This window comes from Balearica regulorum, chromosome 4 (genome assembly GCF_011004875.1).
Source record: "Balearica regulorum gibbericeps isolate bBalReg1 chromosome 4, bBalReg1.pri, whole genome shotgun sequence".
Taxonomy (NCBI): domain Eukaryota; kingdom Metazoa; phylum Chordata; class Aves; order Gruiformes; family Gruidae; genus Balearica; species Balearica regulorum.
In genome coordinates, this window is record NC_046187.1 from 65843895 (window position 1) to 65867053 (window position 23159).

The following is a 23159-nucleotide window of genomic DNA, read 5'->3' on the forward strand; positions in this document are numbered from 1 at the left end:
CTCAAGCCAACAGGGAAAACTTAAGACCTCATTACAACAAGGGGCAGCAAGCTAGCATTACAGTGAAATCAATATGAAAAAATATACACAAGCCCTGACCACAGAAGTGTGGTCATAACTTCCATAAATGTTAGCAAAATATGATTTATATAATCCTACACTGAGAAATTCCCTGTTAGTGAGGAGATGCTGGAGGAGGTTTTCTAACTCTTTCAGTGGTAAAAAAAATGAATGAGAAAGGGCTACACTGAGTGGAAAAAAGAAGTCGAAAGACCCACATGTCACTTTATCTGCCCTAAGGAGGGAGATCACCAGTCACTGCCACCCCACGTGCAGAAGTGCCTCTCTGGACCGTCATCTTCCTTCCTTGCCTGCAGGATAAAATGGAGCCAGGGTCCTTTCACACTTTGGAAATGGCCATGTAGCTCAAAGACCTTCTGTCGTGGGATTGTCTTGGAAACAACATTCATCTCATGAAAAGGCATTTCATATTTCTCCCTGAACTGTTTCTTTCTGGAACAGGTTCTAGTGCTCTGTTTCAGGGTCCACTAGGCACTGAAACATAGCTTGTTCTCAACTATAACATAGACTTATTCTCAGCTAGAAGGCTGATAATGAGCAAGCTTTTGTCATAGCTCACATGTATGAAAAATGTCCAGAACTCTGTTTCTGCACCTGCTTTTTTCAGAAAGAAATATTAGTGTGACATCCTTTTCTCCTTGAAGAAGTGATGTCATAGATGTGGCCACAGCGGGATGTTTCTTCATTTAAGAGGCAAGGTGCAAAGTTAGAGAAATACACTCCTGAGAATTTTGAAATTTCGGTGATTCATAAAAGCCAAAAATTTTATTGCCAGCTAACTGTGGATCCATCCCTCCAGAGCTTTATTGCATCATCTGTATTAGCATGCAAATCAAGATGACATAGCTGTTGCTGACTAATTTCAAGTGTGATATTCACGGCATTGATGCACAATTGGGATGGTCTTTGGCAACACCTTCATCCAAACATCTCTGCATACTGTCTGCCTGAAGCTATCATTCTTTTCAACCAGGAACATGAACATGAGGATAACTCTTTCCCTCACATGCTGAGTCCATACCTATTCTTAAAAACCAATGTATTTAAGTCAGCTATCAAACCCCACAGGTATTGTGTTCATCTACATCTCTCTTCTTGGCCTTAACTACTTTGCTTCAAGCAGAAACCTCCAAAAGTTGGGGTTTTTTTTCTCTGATTCCCACCTGGGCTATAGGAATTTAAATAATGTTCAAAAGCAGGTATATATAAAAGAAGGATGATTTCCCATTTGTAGATCACAAAATTCTAGGAGTATATGGTGTCTGTCAATAATTATAATGACAAAATACTTGAATTTTCAGTTTATACAGATTCTTACCCTTTTCTTCTATGACCGTTGGTGCTCATTCTGACTAGGGAATCTGAACATTTTCCTTCCTGAACAAGAAACGGCTGAATACAGAACATTTTCTTTAAGGAGCAGAACATAGCAACCATGGTATGATCAACCCAACCTGGTCACATAGTGTTCAAATCTTCAGCTTTGTAACTTGGAATTATTCTGCCCTTTTGGGATACTTAGAAAATTGCGTCGTTGCTGTCTTGAACCTTGAATATTTTCTGTAATTCTCCTGAATTTTTTCCTCTGAGGGAGGAGATTCAGAGGACACCCTAATGACACTGTGCTGGTAGGTAGGAGCCCGGTCATGCACTGAGGCAGTGATCAGGGTGTGCTGGCTGTGCCCTTGCTGCTGCAACAGAGTGATGCTGAATCTGGTTCCCCATTGCCACACAGAAACCAAACCAGTCCCAAAGCTTTCTTCTGACTGCCTGCAGTGTCATCTTTCCCCACCTGCTCCACCAAAGGCTTTCAGTGCTGTCAAGGATCTGAACTACCAATAAGTGCCAAAGTCAATTTGTGGTGAACACTGAATTCTCTCTGTGTTATCAAGGACCTCTCAGGGACAAGGTAGCTGAGATATCGAGCTATCTCAGTGAACTATCTATCAACAGCCCCTCAAGGCAGATTGCTAGAGCATCAGCTGATAAACCAAAAGGGAGATAAGGTTCAGAGAAAGAATTGTTTTAATTACCAAGCAGCCTGCTTCACCATTATTTTAGGAAAAAGCTGGATGCAGATGTTACATGAATGTAATTGCCGATTTCAGGAAACATCTTAAAAGCCATGGAGGAAACCTTACAAATATAACAGAAATAATTCCCCTGGAATATGAACACAAACAATCCCCTCACCCCACCCGCTCCCTCCCCAACTACATCAAGTATGTTAGTTACTTCACTGAACTTCAGAAATGGGCAGTCACTCAGATAGGTTGCATTAGCTAACAGCTATTGATAACTGAAGATGACAGTACCTGCTCCAGCAGGTTCATTTTCCTATGGGCAAAAAGGCCGCGTTCCCATTGCATCCCTCCATTGCAGCAAGTTGCCTAGAGCAGCTTCCAGACCCGCTTTCCGTCTGCATGCTGGTATGACACTGCACTGCTTCATTGCCTGCCAAGAGCTTTTCCATTACAGGAACCACAGTAATGGCAACTGGCCTCGTCTCTCCATACTGGTCACCTCTGGATGTTTTGCTAATTACTTTGCAGTCAGTTTGCTGATTGTCTTGTAGAAATTTAGGTTGAGAGCTTTCTGGCAGGTTTGGGGGGGTTGTTTCTGCTTCTGACTCTCTGGGAAGGCTATAGGCACACAGCAGCAAGGCAATGATTAAAACCTGTTTTCTTTCCCTGTTTACAAAGAACCTGTTTATTTTTGGGTGGCCATGGATGGACACATTTCCAGAATCCAGGAAAAATACCTTCAGTTTTCTGTATCTTCACAGACTTCTAGTAAGATCTCAGTTCAACAGGCATTGAGTTTTGCCTCAGTGTGTAAGCCCAAGAGGTGGTATTCAGAGAAATAAATACATATGTGCTGGGGTGCTGCACAGACCAGTGATGTATAGTAGGGCTCCACAGGGACAGATACAAGAGAAGTCTGGCACGCATCAGAATGCAATCTCTTCATATCATTGCAAGGATTTATTTAGGAGAGCCTGTCTCTGAGTTACATTGCTGTCAGGTAGTAGAGTACTGCCTGTAGTTTTCAAAGTATTTGAACGTTTGCAGCCTTTAAACAATTAGAATTGTCAGAAAGAAAGACAGCCCATCAATCAGAAGTTTTCACAACTCGTCATTTGTATGTAGATTTCTAAACCTCATATTGTCAAATAACAGACTATAAAATAGAACCCTTTAATAATTTGCCTTTTTTTTTTCCCCTTTTTTTTCCTCTCTTTCTTTTCAATTCTACAGTATTGGATACAGAAGAGATCTTAAAACTTTCAAAGTGGAACTGAAGGAACTGCTCTCTTTGGTCAAAGTAATGGTTTTGTTAGTCCACTGTTGTCTTGGGTAATGACCATTCCCAGAAGACATCTGGGTGAGGAAACCACCAGGAAATGCATAGCTAGTCAAGGCAGTAATTAGAGCAGCCGTTAGCCTTGCGTAACAGACTACAAGGGTCAGCAGCCTGAATGCTTTGCTTACATGTGGGATACTTTGCTTATACCTGTGGAGATGGGGATTATCCACTGAAGTCCAAAGAGTGGACAGTTTGTCCCAGCAGCTATGCTGGGGCATGCTGTCCCCATCAAGTCCTTTCTCCATCCCAAGCCTTCTCTTCTCCAGCAAGGCTGAACACCAGTCATGGTGCTGTGGAGTAAAGACAGGCTGATTTGAGGTTAAAAAGAGGAAAATGTGCATTCTGGGACAGCCTGGCATTAGGGGTTACTGCATCCTGGAGAAGTGGGAAAAGGTTCCCGGAGGGAATGGAGAGAGAGGAGGGAAAGAGCATATCCTGCATCACCACTGAGCTCTTCTAGCACCCCTCCAGCACCACAAACCCTTCAACGGCCCCGTCCCTTCTCAGGGGTGGAGGCAAAAACTCCAAAGCTTGGTCAAAATGAGGCATTTCTCTTCTTTCCAGCCAGGCTGGTGCCTTGTGTAAGCACTGAGTACGTGCAATAACATATCTTATGTCATTATAATTAACAAAACCTTTGGCAATCTGTGCAATAATCCATTCTTAAGATCAACTAATTCAAGTTTAAACAGTTCACACATGTTACAGGCTGTCTCAAGAGATTTCTTTAAAAAACCAAACTCTTCATGTCTGCAAGTCAGGTGAAGAGGGAGAAAAGAACTATAATTGTTAGAGCAGTAAATGAATATCCAATAGCACAACATTTGGATGAAATCTATTTATCTGGCTTTTTTTCCTTGAAAGAAAGTGAGAGTTATCTTCTTATTTGAGATTTATTCTTTCTATTTGTGTTCCCAGATATATTCGTGGTCTAAGATCTTATGTTCTTAGATTCTCCGCTCATTGAATTTCATAGCTGTACCTCCTGAAAAATGAAATTTTAGAATAAGAAAGATCAAAAGATCTTTTTTCTCATTTATTTCCATAGGCACTGCATTATTTCCTCTGGGAAATTCTGCAAGAGGAAGATTTCAGCCTGCTCACAGTATAAATTAGAGTGAGAATGCAATTCGCAACCGGGGCAGCTCCTTTGACTGCTTTTGTTGCTTGTTCGCTTTGACTGAGGTCACATCAGACCAGCGCGTTTCGCAGTTGGTTTGCAACTTGAAAACACAAGTTGAGTAATAGGGTGAAAATATCTCACAACAAATAATCCTGAAAAACATGTGGTTTATTGGTTTGCAAGCTAGGAAGTGACATCAAGCATCCAGACATGGATACTTTTCATTTAATGCATCAGTTCTGCGTAGTAAGACAGAGTACATTCCTCCCCATAAAATACACACAACAAAGTATTTAAAGATGTTCAAATTCAAAGCCATAACCATCTGCTTATCACAGACATCTGTTGCTTCAAAGCAAAGGACTATATGAAAGGTTCAGAAAGCTTTAGAGCTCAAAAGATGCATTTGCCAAGAGACTAATGGAACACATGAATATACATAAATTCCAAAAATATAACAAACTGCTGTTTGCTCCCTGGAGTGCAGTTACACCAGCTAGGTATGTGAGAATTGAGTTGCAAAGAAAAAAAAAAAAAGAGTTACCTCAGTTCTTACCCATCTCTGTACTGAAAATGAAACTTTTTGTCATTTTCCAAAAACTCTTGAAAAGCAACATCTTCTCCCTCCATCAGCAGAGGAGTCTGACTTTCACACCGATCCCCTACATCTCTGACCCGCATCTGCCAATGCACCTTCAAAATGTGATTGGTATCACCCTGCAAACTTCTTCCTTGTCCTAGCTCAGGGAGGTGACACCCCAGCATCACTGGGAGCAGCACGCCGCAGCTCCGCGGCCCTGCAGGTCTATTCATTTTCCTTGCTATTTTGGTCTGACTGCCCGGCTGAAGTCAAGGAGGGCCTTCCCATTGATTTCAATGAACCATGGGCATCTCCTTTAATGGACAGTGCCCCTTTCTGCATGTGGATCTTGCATTGCCACGGAAATCAAGGTCAGCAGGAGGGCTAGGAGGGGTACTAAGCTCTTTGGGGGCGCGTCTGTGTTCCTCTGAGCACCTGATGCAAGAGGCGATTGAGGTGGCGTATCTGCAATAAATAAAGGTGGTATTGCCCTGTGGGTATGTGCTGGATTTGCACTGTGATGGTTGGAGGGCAGAGTTTGCACCTTTCAGATATGTGGGTCTGAAGGGAAGGACCTGCTAAAAGTTACTGGGAACTGGGAAAAAGTGTGAGCCAAATAGAAGGTGTAAAGTCAGAGGGATTAGGTGCTTTTGGAAAGGCTGCAAGGAATGTGAGTGAGCTAGAGACTCTCTGGGCAGGAAGATGCTGGGAATCCTGAGTGCATGAAATTTCTGTCTCAGGTTAATACCACTTGTACCTGGTCAGTGGAGCTAATCAACCTTCCTGCACAACGGCCAGTTTCCATTTATTTGTCACTCTATCTGCATATGGGCAGCCATCAAAAGGGCAGGGAGGACCTCGCAGACAAGAAGAGGAATTTGGGATTTCGACACCTGTCTGCCAGGCCTGTTGCTGCCAACGCATACATGAACTGCACAGAGAACAAGGAAATATTTCATGACCTTAAATTGCATTGTGAAGCTCAGAGAAAGCTGATCCATCCCCTGCAATAAACTCCAAATAACCATACAGAAAGCAGTTAAATATGAGCGTGAACATCACGATACATTTTATAAAGCAATCAAAATATTTCTTCTGTCATTTAATGTTTGTCTTAGTCACATAATCTGTGACCTCTTAAACCTCACTATAAACCATATAAAACCCCACAAGATCGTACGTTCAATATGGGGGTTACACACCGCTTTTGGGTTCACTGACCCCACTTTATAAACTAACTACCCTTCTGCTCTTTGTTTTCCTTTGCACAGGTTTTCCATTTTCCTGCCAGTTTCCCATTGCCCATGAAATCAGAGTAAGAAGAAATGGAAGAAATCAGAGAGTTCTCTGTGCTGATCACAAACAGAGAACAGAAATAAATGGTCAGTGATCAGAAAAGCAAACAGTGCCTGCCCGAGCCATGTACAGATTCTGCTCCTTACACTACTCACAAGCAAAACATTTCTAGAAAGGTAAGATATTTATTTATTGTGCCAACATACAGGCATTATTCAAAGCAAGAGCAAGATAAGAACATTACTAGTATTAGGAAATTAATCTCAAATTTAGATTATCTCAGAGTTTTTACGATGCAAGAGAAAATATGTAGTTTGCTTCAGCAAAATAAAGCCCTTTACTTACATGGCTTGCAAGAGCTTCCAGCAGCTGGAGTCTCTGAATTGCAGTGCATGCAGATGCTGTGCTTTGCTGAAAGTCGCCTAACTTTGGCACTGGAGACAGCACTTAACTCACCGGTGGTTTAGATTGATAAATAATTTCCTTTAAAAATACTCTCACGTTTTTTTATCAGTGGTGCACACTGACAGTAGATTGCAAAGCAGAAAGCCTGCCTGGTGTTATGAGGAAAGAGTTCCCTCTCAGCTGAATCAAAAAAAAAAAAAAAAAAAAGGAGTCCTTGACCTCGACAACTAGAATAAATCTACTATATCTGCTGGCTCTTTTCTGAATGCATACTTGAGCAGTAACATAAGAGTGAGCGATCGGAGCGCAGAAACTGTGGCATGTCATGCTCTGTACCGGTAGGGTATGTGAGCAATGCAGCGCAGGCACAGCAAAATGAAAACACAATGCGTGTTTTCAGCTTTTATTTTGTTCACATATTTTAAAAATAAACCAAAGATGACAGGCTTCTCTATTTCAGTTCACAGCTCCCAAGAGGCAGCGCTCTCAGCTCTGTCCCCTCTGCTGAGGTTCCTTCTGTTCCAGATGAGGTTACTGCTGACTTTCTATTTCAGACCTCAATTTTCTGAGAATCTCTGTATCTCAGCCAGGAAATGTAACTCAAAACTGAAGTTTAGCATTTCGGACATCATAAATGCAATGAATTGCCTGCAAGCAAAATGAGTGTTTTTCAGATTTTTTTGTTTCCTTCAAAAGATCTGTTTGCTTCTTTTTTTTCTCTCTTTTTCCTTTGGTCTACTTAAACCTATTAAACTTCATAAAAACAAGCACATTTTTTGGAATAAGTCCTCAGAAGAACTAATAGTGAGACGAATATGAAAAGCAAGATAATGATGTAGCTTAAAATAGGCAGATGTAAGGTTTCAGCGAAAAAGAACTTCCCTGCTCCATTGTAAAATTATATTTGCAAGAATAAAGACATTGCTTTAAACATAGTCATTCAATTCCCAGACAATGAAGACAGAGGGTTTATGGAGAGGATGAAAAAAGCCCCATATTTTAGACATAATAAAAGGAGTAGTGAAGAGATTAGAAAGAAAATCAAAGTCCTAATTCATTCCATTGTATTCAGTTGAAAAAGAGGGGGAAAGGGAAACAAACTTACAGACTAAAATCAAACTTTAAAATATTCCTTGCTTTATGAAACATAAAGATTAAAAAAACCCTCAAAACTTTTAATAAGCTTTTCTAGCTTAAGGAAATAATAGGTTTTAATTAAGAATGATCAAATGATCTCTTTTGTTTAGTGTGTTTTTTGTTCCCCTTGTGTGACAATGGACTTGTAAAATCCCCTAGACATTTTATATGTGAGTTATCAAGGTTTTTCTTGAACCTCAGACTTGGGTTCAGCTTCTGTTGTTGTTTGTTTTTTTTTTTTTTTTTTTTTCAACTTTATTAAAACACTAAAACACATGTACAACTTCAAAGTTGTTTATTGGTAATTAAATTGTCTCTCCCAGTTGTAGCTGACTAGTAGCAGTGATATATAGTGTTGAAAGAGAGAAATCTCAGTTTCAATTTAGTTTCCATTTATATCCACTTCTTCTGTCAAATACTAAAAATCTAAGTCTACAATAAATTAGTTTTTACTCTTTTCAGCTCTTCCCGCTGTTTTCCCCTTCCCTTTCTCTGCTAACATCTTCAAAATAGGAGGTGCTATCAAACCATATATGTATACCTTGAACTTCAAAGTATTGGCATTGATTTTATTTTATTTTTTTTTTAAATAAATTAAAATGCACGTTTGCAAGCTGTTGCTTTAAAACTAGTGTGGGTGCAAGTATTGTTCTTCAGATACCAAAACACCTTTTCTCCACAATGGGCTTATTTACGTAGGTCGGTGCGGAGCTCCCCTGTGCTGGCTCCTGCTCATCCAGGCAGGGATGACCCTGTTGTCACCTGCCCTGCTGCACCTCTTCCCTCTCCGCTAAGCCATCAGCAAGCACATTTTCTCCCTCTCTCCCAGCTCAGCTTCTCTATTTTTAGAAAATAGCTGGGATTTTTTTACTTTTAATCTTGTTTTATGATGCGGAGGCCTTGTGACCTGGTCTGTAGGAGCGGGGCTTGGCACACAGGACTACTCGCACCCGCCCAGGTTTCAGACAGCAGCCCCGTGAGCGGGGCACATCGAGACCCCGTCCAGCTTTCCACCCATCATTACAAGAGGCTAAACTTCAAAACCTGCTTTGGGACCTATTGCCTGCTTCTTTGCAAAGGCAAGCAGAATATATATCTAGCTTCTGAGAACCAAACCTTGTTGCTTTCAGTGCAAACATCTGAAACACACCGCTAATTTGACCACCAGCTAATTACCCCCAGGCGTGACTGTTTCTGCCCCAGGGACCTGGCTTTCCCCCGAGGAAGTAAGAAGCCCTCGGGCAGTGCACTTGCAGCTCCTCCTGCATGGACAGTGTCATTTCTCCCCCAGGCCGTTTCAGCCCCAGCACAGCTGCGTAAGCCCTGCAAGCCTTGGGGCACTGCGTTTTACTTTGGCCACACACAATCGTGTCTCTCGACTGGAGGCAGGGTAGTCTCTGAAAATATCATCTGCTTTACTGAGTGTTGTATATACACTCACAGACTTCTATATAGGAGTTGAGAAAACAGTTCACAAACTAAGGTCACGGTTACAATTGCAGTTGTGTATGTGAAAGTGGAAGCTTGGTCAGGACTCCAGGAGCTGTAACACAAACAAAAGCGTATGAGACTTGTCGGGTGAAGTCTATGTCATGATCTACACATCAAAAACCTTTAAATCTTCTTTCTTTCTTTCTTTTTTTTCCTCCTGTAGAACCTTATATATAAATTAAATTCTTATGTTTTGCATTTATCTTCCAAACACCGCCCAGAAGATTGGTTGGGTTGTGCTGCCCGTGGGCTGGGAGCGCTGCTCTGCTGGCATGACGCTGTACGGTTACCCCCGAGCCCCCGAGAAAGCAGGTCCCTGTGGCTGATGTGACACAGTCCATTAAACTACCTGGATCAGACTTTGTTTTGAAATCATCTGATTTTACTCACAGCTTTAAAAAATTTGGGCACGGCAGGGATATACATCCCAGTAGCTGTTATTTCCAATGTCAGCTCACCAGGCTTTTACAAAGCCCGCACTTAGTTAGTGAGAGATGCAACGCGCACAGAGTCAATAGGAACCACAAGACTCATTTTCACTCTTACATGCAAAGGCTGGTGCAGAAGCACTGAAACACTGATTCAGTGGCAATGTAAGATGACATGGCAGGTAAATGCGAACTAGAGAGCACATTTTCCAGTATGGTAAACTTTCATTACCTTTAGATGGTCATCTGGAAATAAACCATGCCATTGATTGGCTCCATGGAGGTACAGTGCTACCTAAAGGCACTTACACTATTTCTAGGATCAGCGGCCACAAGTACTTTTGGTGGAGGCATTGAGCTGTCCTGAATCAGTTCAGTCCATCATGCCTTAGTTGTTCTGTCCCTGATGGAGGCAAGGTGTCTCCTGCAGCGCTACCTTGGGGGTGAGCACCATGGTCTCCAGTGCTCCAAGAGGATGTATTTGTGGAGGTGCGGAGTTAGAACAGAATAACAGGAGTAATGTGGGTTGGAAGGGACCCTTGGAGTTCATCTCATTCAACATCTGCTCAAAGCAGGTCTAATCAGCTGGCAGCTGTCTCTGCAGTAGGTGCCATGAAGACTCTACTATTCAGGGTTTTCGACTCCATACAGCACACCTGACCTCCATTACTCCCAAGAGCAAGGACCTGACTCCATGATTATGATCCAGAGGGATTTTGCGTCCCTTATCCCAGCTAATTACGAACTCTTGGTTTTTGCAATATCTGATCACCCAATCGTTTGATTATACTTATCTGGCATAGAAGCCAAAAAATAATGTTTCATTTTACATATGTGGATCTAGGGCACGAGGGTGACGCTATTTGTCAGAGTTCACATAGTCTGTGCAGAGTAAGAAATCGAGTGGTCGTCTCTCAGAGCTGTCATCCTACCTGCTGTCACCTCTCTGTGCATTCCTGCTATTAGTTAGCTATTAGTTATTAGTAGCCACCCTGCTATTACGGATCATTTTTTGAGGCAAGGGGAAAAGTAACTTACAGCACTTGTAAGATGCCAGCTATGTAATGGGTTCCAGTGCTGAAGCTGAAAGTGGAGGAAAATTAAAAAGTGCTAACACTGCTGCTGTACATGTGGTGGGCAGCTGTACTAGGGATCATCAAATGAATGAGTCTCCTTGAAACACAGCCCTTCTGACAACCTGAAATGGGATCCAAATTAGTAAAAGCTGGTTTTGGAAACCAGGAAAGCTCCCTGTGATCTCCACTGCTGTCAGTGAGAATTCATATTATAGCGATCAGAAACTATATGAAGGTGAGTATTACTGTAACTTGTTTAAATTGCAGGCCTGGAAAAATATACTTAAGACATCCGGAATAACTTTTTTGTTTTGAAATTCAGTTCATACATAAGGGGGCTTGGGAAGAATTTAAAGACAAGATAGTCTTGTCTTGAAAACAAGAATGAAAATGAAAATGTTTAAATAAGCGCCTTTTATGTGTGGCCCTCACACTTCAATCTCACATTTAGCTTTTGGTGAGTAATAAAGACTATTTTATTCATGGTCCTACCAATATATATGTAAATGGCATGTAGCTAGGAAACGATATATTACTTCTGGGAAAAACAAAAAGAACGTAGCATGATTCACAGCTCTATGCTAGACTTGTTCTGCTTCCTGGAGTGATCCATTTAAGCTTCTTTGCAACCCACATGTGAATGGCCCATACTGCCAAGCCCTGTCCTCGACACCGTGCTGCATACCTGCTCAGACTTGCCAAGTCGGCAAAATCAGGACTGCAGCAATATCTCGCGTAAGGTGAGATGCTAACCACACTTGTTCATGTGGTCTCAGCTGGTATATGAGCTAGTGAATGATGGGCAAGAATTCAGGAGCTGCAAATTGCTGTTGATGTTTCAAATTGCACATTAAAAAGGAAAAAATTTTGACTTATATTTTTGACTTATATTTTGATTCATAGTGTGTAATATCTTGTCCATATAACTTCTCAGTCTTGAAATCTGAATGGCCAGATCTTGAGCTGATATAAATCGGTACTGCTGCATTGACTGCAAAGGCAGCATAATTAATTTACGCCAGCTGAAGTTCTGGCTCAAAAATGTGCAGTAGCATATGTATTCCCTTTCTGGTCCTGTGGGTGCCACTGGAAGATGACTCAGGACCTGACAGCTACCATGTCTTTATATCCACATCAAAACTTATCCTTAGACCTTTTACCATACCCCATGGGGGCTCAAGATTTGTTTTTGAATGCTTCACTGAGCTATATAGTTTAGGAACATCAACAACACATACCATTAAAACTCATCAAAAGCAGATCTCAAGCTCAGATAGGAATGTCCTGAGCCTGCACTTGAGGAGATGTGGGATCTTCCATTTGAGGGTCAGAAAGGATTTTTAATAAACTGCCTTGCCTCTTAGACAACATGGATGAAACCTGGAGATGCCTTAAGGCAAGGACATTCTCCCTTCCATTGTGGAGTGTACCTTCAGCCAGAAGCAAAACTCATTTCGACTACTGCTGCTTCATCAGAGGTAAGAAGGCAAAATAATGTCAATGGAAATTAGAAAGCATGCTTTCTACCAGTAGCTTGTGTCACTTTCCCAGCAAAAATCTGATGCTCATCTACTTTCAACATAATGGTAAAACACTTATTGTAAAACATTATTTTTTGACAGTTTAAGAAAATGGTCCTTTTTGCAACAGATCAAGTCCCCCCAGAAGTTACATCTGTAGCCCTTTCTTCTCCACAACATTGGGAAAAACGGTCAGGAACAAAAAAATCAGTGCTTCAAAATATCAAGTTCAAGTCATATCGGAAAATTTGAGATGGCTTTCCTTATTCAAAGTCATCAGTCTTTTCCTCAGGTCCAGAGCGAGGTTGAGGCTATTTCAGACCAAGCTATTGAAAATATCAGAGAAATGTTCCGTTCTTGCAATGAGCTGCAGTCTCCTTCCCGCAAGTATGAGGCTTTCTGACACGAGGGTATCCCTGACCATCCCCCATGAGTACAGCATGAGGGAAGGCACCTCTTTAACTAGGTGAAGCCACTTGCAGCGTATATCACCATTTGAAGCACAGCCCAGTTTGCAAGAAGTGAAGGGCTCCATCACTGGTACAAACTAATGTAATGGCATATGGTTTCTTCATTTGGGAAAAGGCTTCAAAACTGAAAAGCAGATTGCAGCTTTGTGGAATAAACTGATGCTGGTGCTCTCATTTCATTTAGCGTAAAACTGCTTAAGCAATACAGGCTTGTCTGGATTGAGTTAATTTTTTTTCTGTTTTGGGTTGGTTTGTTTTGTTTTTTTTTTTTTTTTTTTTGAGTCCCAAAATAGAATTGTTTCAGCTCTGTTCAAGCTTAGTGTTGTTCCAGTTGTCTTCAGTTTTCTTCTCAAACTCACTGTTTTCCCAGATCACTTTATGGATATTGTCTGTGGGAGGGACCAGAGTGTAATAGCTGGAGCAGAGCACTGAGGGCTCCGATTCCTGCTCTTAGTGCTGCTGTTGACTGTAATCCTGCTTTCCTTCTGTTTTTCTTCTGTTCTTCTATTCTCCTTCTCACTCTTTCTTTCAGCGTACCTGACATTTGGGCTTGATGAGGAGTTATTTGCAGTCTTGGTACATTGTCTAATCCTACCATTTAAAAGAAATAATGGAGGAGAAGGATTTCTTGACTGCTCCAGCCCTGGGAGATGCTGCTCACAGCAGAAGAGACCACTGAGGTGAAGAGTGCTGCTCATCGCAACAGCATCCCACAGCCTTATCACCATTCCTATGTAAGATTTGATTTCACCTGCCCCTAGCAAAAAGCTGCAATTTTACATTTTCTTACAACCTGCTCAGCTGCTGCAATTGAACCTGAAAGCCCAAACTTCCAAAAGCAGCACGCTATGCCGTGGCTGCAGTGCGTGCATCCACACACCTGGGGCTGCAGGGGCTTATTTTTGTGTGTGAGAGCCCCAGGGGAGCACAGCCTGCATTGTTGGGTCCCTTTCTGCAGCACCAGCATATGAGGAATGGGGAGCATTGCAGCATACACTAGGAGAGGAGACCTGATTGAACCCTATTTCTACAGCTGCAGTTGAAGAAATCAGTACAGCCATCCATTTCCTATGAAAAAGAGCTAGATTTAGCACAGCAATTTGCAGATTGAGCTCAGTATTATTCCTGGTTTACCTCTTAGGCAATAAACCCATAAAGCCCTGGGGTTGAGGTAACACCATGCTAATGAGCCCTGCCTCCCCGAGCACCCTGTTCCTGGCTGCCCAGCGACCTGCAGCAGCAGGACCAGCCCTGCTGAGCCCCGGCGTCCTCACCCCATCACCCCCAGAGGCAGGGGTCCGTGGGCTGCAGAGGCCCCACAAGAGGACCCCTTCATGTTCCCACACCAGATGATACTTTTTGCTTTGTGGATGCTCAGACATATTTCAACTGTCCTATTGCCGGTAGGAGTTGCCTTTTCTGATCACCTTTCACAGGCACACAAGGTCCATAGACATCCATCGGCAGCCCCCAGATTCTGCCCTTCTGCAGAACAGGGCCGGCATTGCTGTTGTGTCTCCAGGAGCTATTAAGATCTTTGTAGGGCTACTGCATCGCTGTTCCTTCAGCGCCGCCTGTGCATGGCAGACGTGCTGTGGCTAGGTGCCAAGCTGCCTGGAGAAGAACCGTTTTTAATGAATAATAACGCAAGCTGTAAGCAGTAGGAACACCTGAAGCAGGTGTCGGCAGAAGTAGGGTCTGTATATTGTTTGTAGGCTGGACGGCTCAATATATGTGCACGTGCTGAAACACAGGTGCTCCGAGGTGAGCTGTGATGTGCAGCTCTCATACAACGTAGGTAAAACCAATAATTTTATCAGTCTCCTCTGGAATGGGTTTGGACTCGGGGCCCTTCCCATCGGTGCCTGCAGCCCTTTCATGGGGTGAAGCAGACGCTGTTTGTGTGAAAGCTCTTGGCGCTCCAGCCTTCACTCGCAGGCAGCCGGGGTGAAATACGTCTTCGAAAGCGAGAAGGGGTGTGCTGGAGCTGCCTTTGGCACCCGTGCAACAGAGGGCTGCAATGTCTGTTACACATAAATAATGTTCTGAAGGCCTAAATAGATAAATATTAGAGTTGTCGATGAAAGAAAACAGTGCCAGCCGCTTTTGGCCAGCAGAACAGGAACGTGCCCCGTTGCCTCAGGTTGAAAAGGCTTTGGATGTTTAGGGCTTGCAAAATTTAGAGGGAGGAAGTGCTGGTAATGATATCTGACACATATTTGCTTCATTCATGGACAAATTAACCTTAATTATCCAATTTATAAATCAGCTTTAAGTAGAAAGGCCCCAGCTCACCCCCCACTGCTGCATATTTGGGGGATTAAGTTGTTTGTTTTTAGTGATAAATTAGAAACATCTGCTTCCGCTGACACGCTGGAAAGGAGGCACGTACAGCAAAGCGGCTGGCCGGGCTGCTCCGACATTGGCGGGGAATTCGGTACCAGGGCATGGTCCTGGCAACCTCTGGCCACAGGATCCGAAAGGATCAGTACCTTTCCCCTCTGCACAGGGGCTCGGTGGGGCAGGGGAGGTGCATGGCTGCTGTGAGGCTTGCTCAGGATGGTCCTGGGCAGGCTGGAGCAGCAGCAAGCATCTCCAGCAGCGTGTGCTCGGCAGAGCCTTCCTTTTAAGGGTGTCGGCAGTTCTTCTGTGCAAGCCAAACTGTTTCTGCTATGGGATCATCAAGTCTTAATGTCAAGGAATCCAAACCTCATGCCAGAGTCGCCACAGAGGTTGCTCAAGCATGAGCAATGATGGCAGTAAGCAGTCCCATTCTGATGAAGAAAATGGTGGTATTTGAGGGAACGGAGATGTTTTACAACCCTGGCGTATATCCCCAGCAGTGATACAACTTCCAGATTGTTGAGGCAGGTTGGAAATGGCCAAGACACATCATATCAAAGCACTTCACATAGGCTTTCACCTCGTGCAGGAAGTATGAAAACAACCCTCCTGGATACAAGCTGTTATCTGCAGGAGTGGAAAGCTGGGGCTAGATCCTGCCAGGTGCAGCAATCCAAATATACCCTGGGCATCCATTGAGCTGCATCTACAACGGACCCGATCCGTGCATTCCCTTATGCCACCCTGCCGAAGGAAACCACAAGGCTTATTTTGACTTTGATGTGGCCTGGATCTCACTGCAGGGTTTTAATATGTGCCGTATTGAGCTGCAGAAACAGATGGTTTACACACACCAGTCAGATTTTTTTTTTCAGCCTTTGGCAATCAAAACTCTCAGACAGCAGCCCTGGTCTGCAAGGACAAAACATGCCTGCAGAAAGGCAGAAACTGAGATGCTGGGTGGTTTCTGGGAGCTCCTGTTCCCACGATGCCCTCTTTTTCTGCCTGGATATTTTCTCCAGGTGGGTTTGAGGATTATGTGCATTTAACCAAGATTTTCCAATAATCTATTGGATCTGTCAGAGCAAGAAACCCCAGGCAGATTCACTGCATGCTTTCAGACTGGCTGTACAGTACAGGTCCTAGTTGGGCACCTCCTGGTAGCGCAGGAGGCACCGTTCAGGTGTGACACAGTGCAAGGTACATGTATTTCTGTCTGAGAAATTCCAGGCACAGAAATTTTGAATTGCAGTTCTGCCCGAAGCAGGCTACGAAATCAGGACTGAGGTGTGTGGCCTGTCAGCGTGCAGGGAGCCATCCCAGGCAGTCCTGCAGAGGAAACTCAATTCTCATTAAAAAGCCGAAGGCAATCTCCAGTGCAGACTCCAAAACCCCATTCTGATGTAAAGCAGTGTAATACAGCTGTCAAACTTAAAATATAGTGAAATGCAGCCTCTCCGCTAGAGAAACCAAAAAATACCCACTGCAGATGTGGGTGTGCAGCAGAGCCACTCTGAGACCCAGGGGCCAGCCCTGGGCAGAGAGGACCTGCTCTCTCTGGGGGTGCAGGAAGGAGGGTACAGATACAGGACAACCTGTTTCACCTGCTCGTCCCACCTAAGCTGCCTCCTTCGGCCTGACTGCCCTTGTTACTTGATCTTTGCATTCCCGTTAGGGACACTCACATACATGATGAAGTTGATGATGATGAAGTTGAATCAGGAAAGGGAAATTTTATTCTTTTTTTTTTTTTTTAATTTTCCCTTTACCCAAGCTGGGGAGAGAAGTGAAAATTTCCTTCTTCCAGGAGAGGAGCGGGAGCTGTGACCTGGATGCCAGTCCTTTATGTACACTGCTTTGCTGGAGCGTAGACCATCCTGTTCCCACCCTCAAAATCTCTACCTCTTCCTGGAATGGTTTCTCACTGCCCCACCTCAAAGCTGGTGTTCAGAGGTCATCTGCAGATGTGTATCGCCCCTTTCTAGCAGGAATGTCTGCACTGAACAACAGAAACAGTAACTCAAGAGAGGCCAAAGCAACTGGCCTTTCTCCCACCATCAGGAAATCAGCTGTTGGGAAGCTTGAGAGTACTGCTGCCTCCCCACACCATCTGAGCAGGGGTTACAGGATGGCCCATTGACCACTGTTGCTTCAGGGAGGGATGGCTGCCATCAGGCACCCCCTCAGAAGCCCCGCATGAGGAGGTGGTAAAGGGGAAGCCCCTGGGTAAACACAGAGACATGCCAGGAAAATGGAAGGGCTATGAGAAGTAGCATATCAGATTGGAAAAGAGTAGAGGAACTGAAGAGAAGTTAGAGACAAGTAGAGATGTGTGGGACTGTGAGAACTGCTAAAGCAGGGCTGTGATCAAAGACTGTTCTTGAGGTTTAGGATCAAAAAAGGACAAGATCTGGGAGATAACCTTCAGAGCACATCGGTGCAGAGCTGGAGCTCTTAATGACTCAAAGCAGCCAATTGCTCTGTTAAAAAAAACAAATGACATGGTGTCTGGAATAAACAATCAATGCAAAAAGTGACCTAGGTGTTTCTATGATAAGTCCCAAAAGAGCCACTTCCACTGTTTCGTGATGGTGAAAAAGGACTTGAAACAGCAGTCTGGGATGTGTCGGGGAGGTGGGATCAATCCCCAGGTGCATTGAAACGCAGCAGGCCGGCACTGTGCAGGAACATCAGTGCGGGGCTAGCAAGGCTGGCGTTACATCAAGTTTTTATAGACTGCTGAAAAGGGAAAAGACTTTTGGTCCTGAGTCGTAACTGCTAGCGAGAATAGCAGACGCATGTTCCAGCACAGGGAGCGTCTCCCTCCAAGAAAAGGGAGAGTTTTCCTGGAGAAATCCAGAAAAAGGTCAGACATTTTTTTTTTTCCAAAGGGTGAAAAAACACAAATGGGAGGTCCCTCTCTCAGCAGCTCACAGATCAGGTCCTCCTGTGCTGCGGTGATGGGACGCCCACGCTGGCCTGGACCCAGCCACGAGGCCCATTGGACCAATGGACAGAGGTGGGGCGAGCAGGCAGGACATGCACCTCTTCAGCTCTGCCCTTTGAGCCCTCCTTATTTTCATAGCATCATCACTCTCTGTTTTTATTGCACATTTTTTAAATTACATTTCAGGTCCCACCTCTATTATTAATACCCTCTCCGCTCTTGTTTCTTCCTGAAAGAAAAATATCTTTATTGAAAGAATGTAGTGAAAACTGAGAGAAATAAAACAGAGCGCATGAATTGCAATACATCCTAAAAAACCATCCCCTTAGTGAACAGTTCCCTTCCTTCCCCATCTTTAATCTCAGATTCTTGCCAGATGTTCCTGTTTGTTGCAGGGTGTTTGATTTTGGGTTTGGGGTCTCTCCAAAGAGGGAGGGCAGAGCGTAAGCTGAAAATAGGATGGGTGGCCTGATGGCGTCCAAACACAGTTAACTATCTCCATTAAATCTTGTTCAAGATTTGGCCTCCACTTCTGTAGGCCCCATTTGGGTCTGAACACTGCGATACTCACACAGATGAGGAAGACAAATCTAGCAGATAGACTGAAGATGAGCCAATACATTTAAGCCAGCACAACATATGGACTCTCACATCTCTCAGCTTAGGAAAGATTGCTCCCCACAGATTTCTTCTAGGTTTGCCCAGACTAAGTGAAACATCCCAGCCAGTGAGACTTTCCCCCTCTTTCCCCCTGGATTATTTTATAACCGTATACCTCTCGCTGCCAGGATCTTTTTCCCACTATGCACAGCCTATTCTTCCCCTTTAAAAATGATCCCCACTATTCTCTGTGATAAGAATTGGTTTGATCAGACGGTGCTATCTTCCCCTACCCCAAGGTTTAGTGAAACCATAAAGCAACTTTGAAGACCTGAGCCAGGTCCTCTGCAGTTCTGCCTTCATTGGTTTGAGCTTTCCCATCTGCACCCAACATCAGGCGAGGCTTGAGGATAGACACCCAGGAACAGATTCACAATGCTTTTCCAAAATGAAAGCTGAATCCTAACCTATGAAGATGCCAAGCAATTTACTTCAGCATTGAAAAATCAGAGTAATCTGGATTTCTTCTTCAACCCAGCAGAGAAACTACCCTATCGATCTGTGCCTCTTATTTTAGAGAGACTGTGAGCAGAAATAAATACCTTTTGCTGACAGTTGCAGCCTGATGCCTGTAACTAAAATGTAAATATGGGTAGTAATTATCTCACTTGCAGCATTTATTTTCCAGGTATGAGCACGAAGATGATCCTGCCAAGCCTCTAGACTTCTCTGCCAAGGCAATCACACAATTGCTTTGCTGTCCTTTTGACTATCAAAGAATCCACTTCAGCAGATAACATGGAGTTTGACCTGTCTTCTATCTGTGACAAGCAACCTCTAGGAAACAGAAACACTATATTTTTCAATGCCTCTTATTTTTATAAAAGTTTGCAGACTTAGGATTTTCACTCCCCTATCACAGAATCATACAATCATAGAATGGTTTGGGTTGGAAGGGACCTCAAAGATCATCTAGTTCCAACCCCCCTGCCATGGACAGGGACACCCTCCACTAGACCAGGTTGCCCAAAGCCCCATCCAACCTGGCCTTGAACACTTCCAGGGATGGGGCATCCACAACCTCTCTGGGCAACCTGTTCCTGTGCCTCACCACCCTCACAGTGAAGAATTTCTTTCTAATACCTAATCTAAATCTACCTTCCTTCAGTTTAAGGTCATTCCCCCTTGTCCTGTCACCCCATGCCCTTGTGAACAGTCCCTTTCCAGCTTTCCTGTAGGCCCCCTTTAGGTACTGGGAGGCTGCTATAAGGTCTCCCTGGAGCCTTCTCTTCTCCAGGCTGAACAACCCCAACTCTCTCAGCCTGTCTTCATGGGACAGGTGCTCCAGCCCCGTGAGTTAAGTTTTTCTGACCGATCTAAATTGTAATTTTATCATCTGCAATGTGTCCCTCTGGGAACACAGGTGTTATTTGATCATGCAATGACAGTACGCGTAATGTTGCTGTAGCATCTGTTTAAGGACCTTGGAAATTAGGTTTACCCATGCATGGGACAGACCTGTGAACGGACACATCACAGAGCATTAAGGATGTACATCAGCTCTATCGCAGTGAACGGGATAGAGGATGTCCTCCTGCAGGCACTCAAACCCAGCCTTGGGACGCTGTTCCTATGTGGATTTCCATCTACCTTCTCACCTTGCCACTGTGGCTAAACCGTAGATAAGTGCATCAGTGAAGTGTAGAGGTGATGGAGGAGATGAAATAATATGAACACTGCATTCCTCATTTGCATTATTGCCCGTTATTACTGCTGAGTCAGAAGCAGTCCCTGTGGCTGAGATACTAAATTTCAGAAGCCATCCTATCTCCTGTGCATACTAAGCAGTATGGAGCGGGACCAGCCTTCACTATCTTCACTCTCACCTACTCATCAGATCGGTGGTGTATTGTGGAGGAAGGACAATAGTCAACCACTTAGGGGAATACGCTTCCCAATCCCCACGCCACTAGTCCTCACCCAGGTGACACCCGATGGAGATGTCCCTAGCTATACCTTTCCAGAGCTCAGCGAGGACGGTGTTGGTGGGCTTCCCACTTGGCACAAAACTTAACCCAGGAGCAGCTTCAAAGGGAACCAGGCTTTCAGGATTTCCTCTGTGCCAATGGGCAGGTATATCAGCTCCTCCACTTCCAGCGTTGCTTTTCTGTACCCTTTCCCCTGCCCTCTCTGCTCCATGTTTCTCTACTCTTAAATGCATTTCTTAGGCGGAGCATGGCCCATGGGGACACAGCATCAGGGGGACTGACAGCCCTGCATTCCCACCAGAGAAAATCTGCTCCAGTAGCATAGCTTCTGGGAAAACAAGCAAGCCAGGGAAAACAGGGAGCAGGCACTATGTGAAGAAGGGATTTTTCTGTCTCTTTTAATGCAGCATGCTATATAACATCGTAGTTGTGTGATTTCTGAAGCAGGTTGCTGTTAACGAATTTCCATAGCTTGCACAGCTCCAAGGGCTGTGGGTAATGCTGTGCTCACACCCATATTTTCCTAAAACTTCAGCCTGAAAAGCTTCATCATTTCCTTGAAAGTGAGTGGATTAGAGAAATTAGCCACCATTGTGAGTATCAGGTTTTGGGCAGCTGGCATGCAGGCAAGCCTTGCCTCAGCCCTGCCTGGATAATGGTAACCAGAGACCCAGGGGAAAAAAGGGAGCAAGAAACCGCTAATCCATTTACACTCTCACCTACCAAGACCAAGGTTGTGTTTAATCACTTAATGCTCAGCATTTCATTTGTATTTAACAACACATGTTCTCTCCCCAGTCTGCACATAGGAACAAAGCATACTGCCGGTAGCAGTGGAAGCACAAAAAGTTAAATGATCTTGAAAAAACCCAAACAAACAGAAGAAACACCTCGACAAAATAACAAATGGATGTATTTGTGAGAGTTTAATAAGTTAAATGCAGGAGCTTAACTTTGCAAGTGCACAACCCTGAAGCAAAATGATTGATTTGGTATTTACGGATTTTTTTTGCAAAACAAGTTTCTATGAAACCATAGCAACAAAGGTTAAAGTGAAGATTTGGAATGATGTTGGAATCATTCACAAGGGAAAAAAACAATAATCTCTCTTTCAGGTTGATGGAATGTAAGATTAAAGCTAGATAGAGAGAAATATTTCAAAAGATTTTAGGCAATTAAATCACCCTAAACCCTGTGACAGGTAGACAGCAAAAAATATTTTTTGCCAGAAAATTTTGTCCTTGATTTTTAAAAAAAATCTGTCTGGTAACTTTCTGATAGTAATGTTCTGTGCATAAATGTCCAAGTTTATTACTCTTCTGTTACAAGACAAGGTACATAAACAGATTTCACTGAAGCTCTACTACAGTCAATTTCTAATGGAGTCACATGTATCCCAGCAAAAATCTGCATTTTTCTCAAAGGTCTCTCTATTGCGTTCCCTTCTTCAGATGCATTTCAGAGAAATCAGAATAGGAAAGTAGAATCAGTTGTAACTTACCTTTACGTTCAAGTAGATGACATCGGATTTTTCAGGGAAAGCAACATGCTCCGTTCGGGTAGTATAAGAGTTGTAAATTCAAGCCAACAGGTAATTGTTGGTGATTCAAAATCCTTTAAAACAATTTTAAATGCTGTGATGACAAATAACGTACTTTGTGAAAACTTATTTGAAGCTTGATGCTCTTGTATTGAGTTTTGTAACTGTCTGTCTCAGCTAAATCAGCTCCCACTCTTTTCCTTGGATACTTGCCAACTTTTCTAATTTAAAGCAACTGTGAGCTTGCTATAAAACTCCTGCTGGAAAGAGCTCTATGTATACCATGGAGCAAGCGTGTGCTCCAGACTGAAGTGGTCTGTCAGTCTTAACAGGACCTGGGGCACAGCCTCCCTGAGGTAATGTTATATCATCTTTGGAAAGCATGATAGGCTAAATTGTCTCCTTCTCAGTAAAGACACAGCGAAGAGGAAAAAATCATGCTCCTTCTGGCATGTAGTCCCCTCAGCGTGGGATTTGGGAGGAGCAGCATCTGCCTCAAAGTGGAGGAAGAAGCAACAGCCTCAAATACATAAAGTGCTCAGATGTCCCAAAGGAGCCTGGCCCCCGAATTGGCCAAAAGACTCCCGGTATTTTTAGGGGACCTAGTCCTTGGTCTGAAGCTTTGGGGACAGGTCCAGGGGTTTTCTCTCGGGCTTTCTCCACTCATGCAATGCGGGGTGCCCCTGTCATGGGGAGGGTGGGACAGGCAAGCTGAGGTTCATGGCTGAGCACAACCCCAAACTGCTCCCTCATGTGATGCTGAAGAGT

General features: G+C 43.8%; 1 protein-coding gene across 2 annotated transcripts in view; it reads right to left on the reverse strand.

Moving 5' to 3' along the window:
• Nucleotides 1–22709, reverse strand: part of LOC104640656 (complement C1q tumor necrosis factor-related protein 7) — a 126033-nt gene extending 103324 nt beyond the window's left edge. Inside the window, exon 1 of one of the 2 annotated variants that reach the window (XM_010298352.2) lies at nt 22353–22709. The gene's annotated coding sequence lies outside the window, so the exon portion shown is untranslated. Of the gene's footprint in view, nt 1–6791; nt 7124–22352 lie in introns of those variants that run through there. The other variant, XM_075752460.1, reaches the window with a different exon arrangement.
• Nucleotides 22710–23159: the final 450 nt, after the last annotated feature.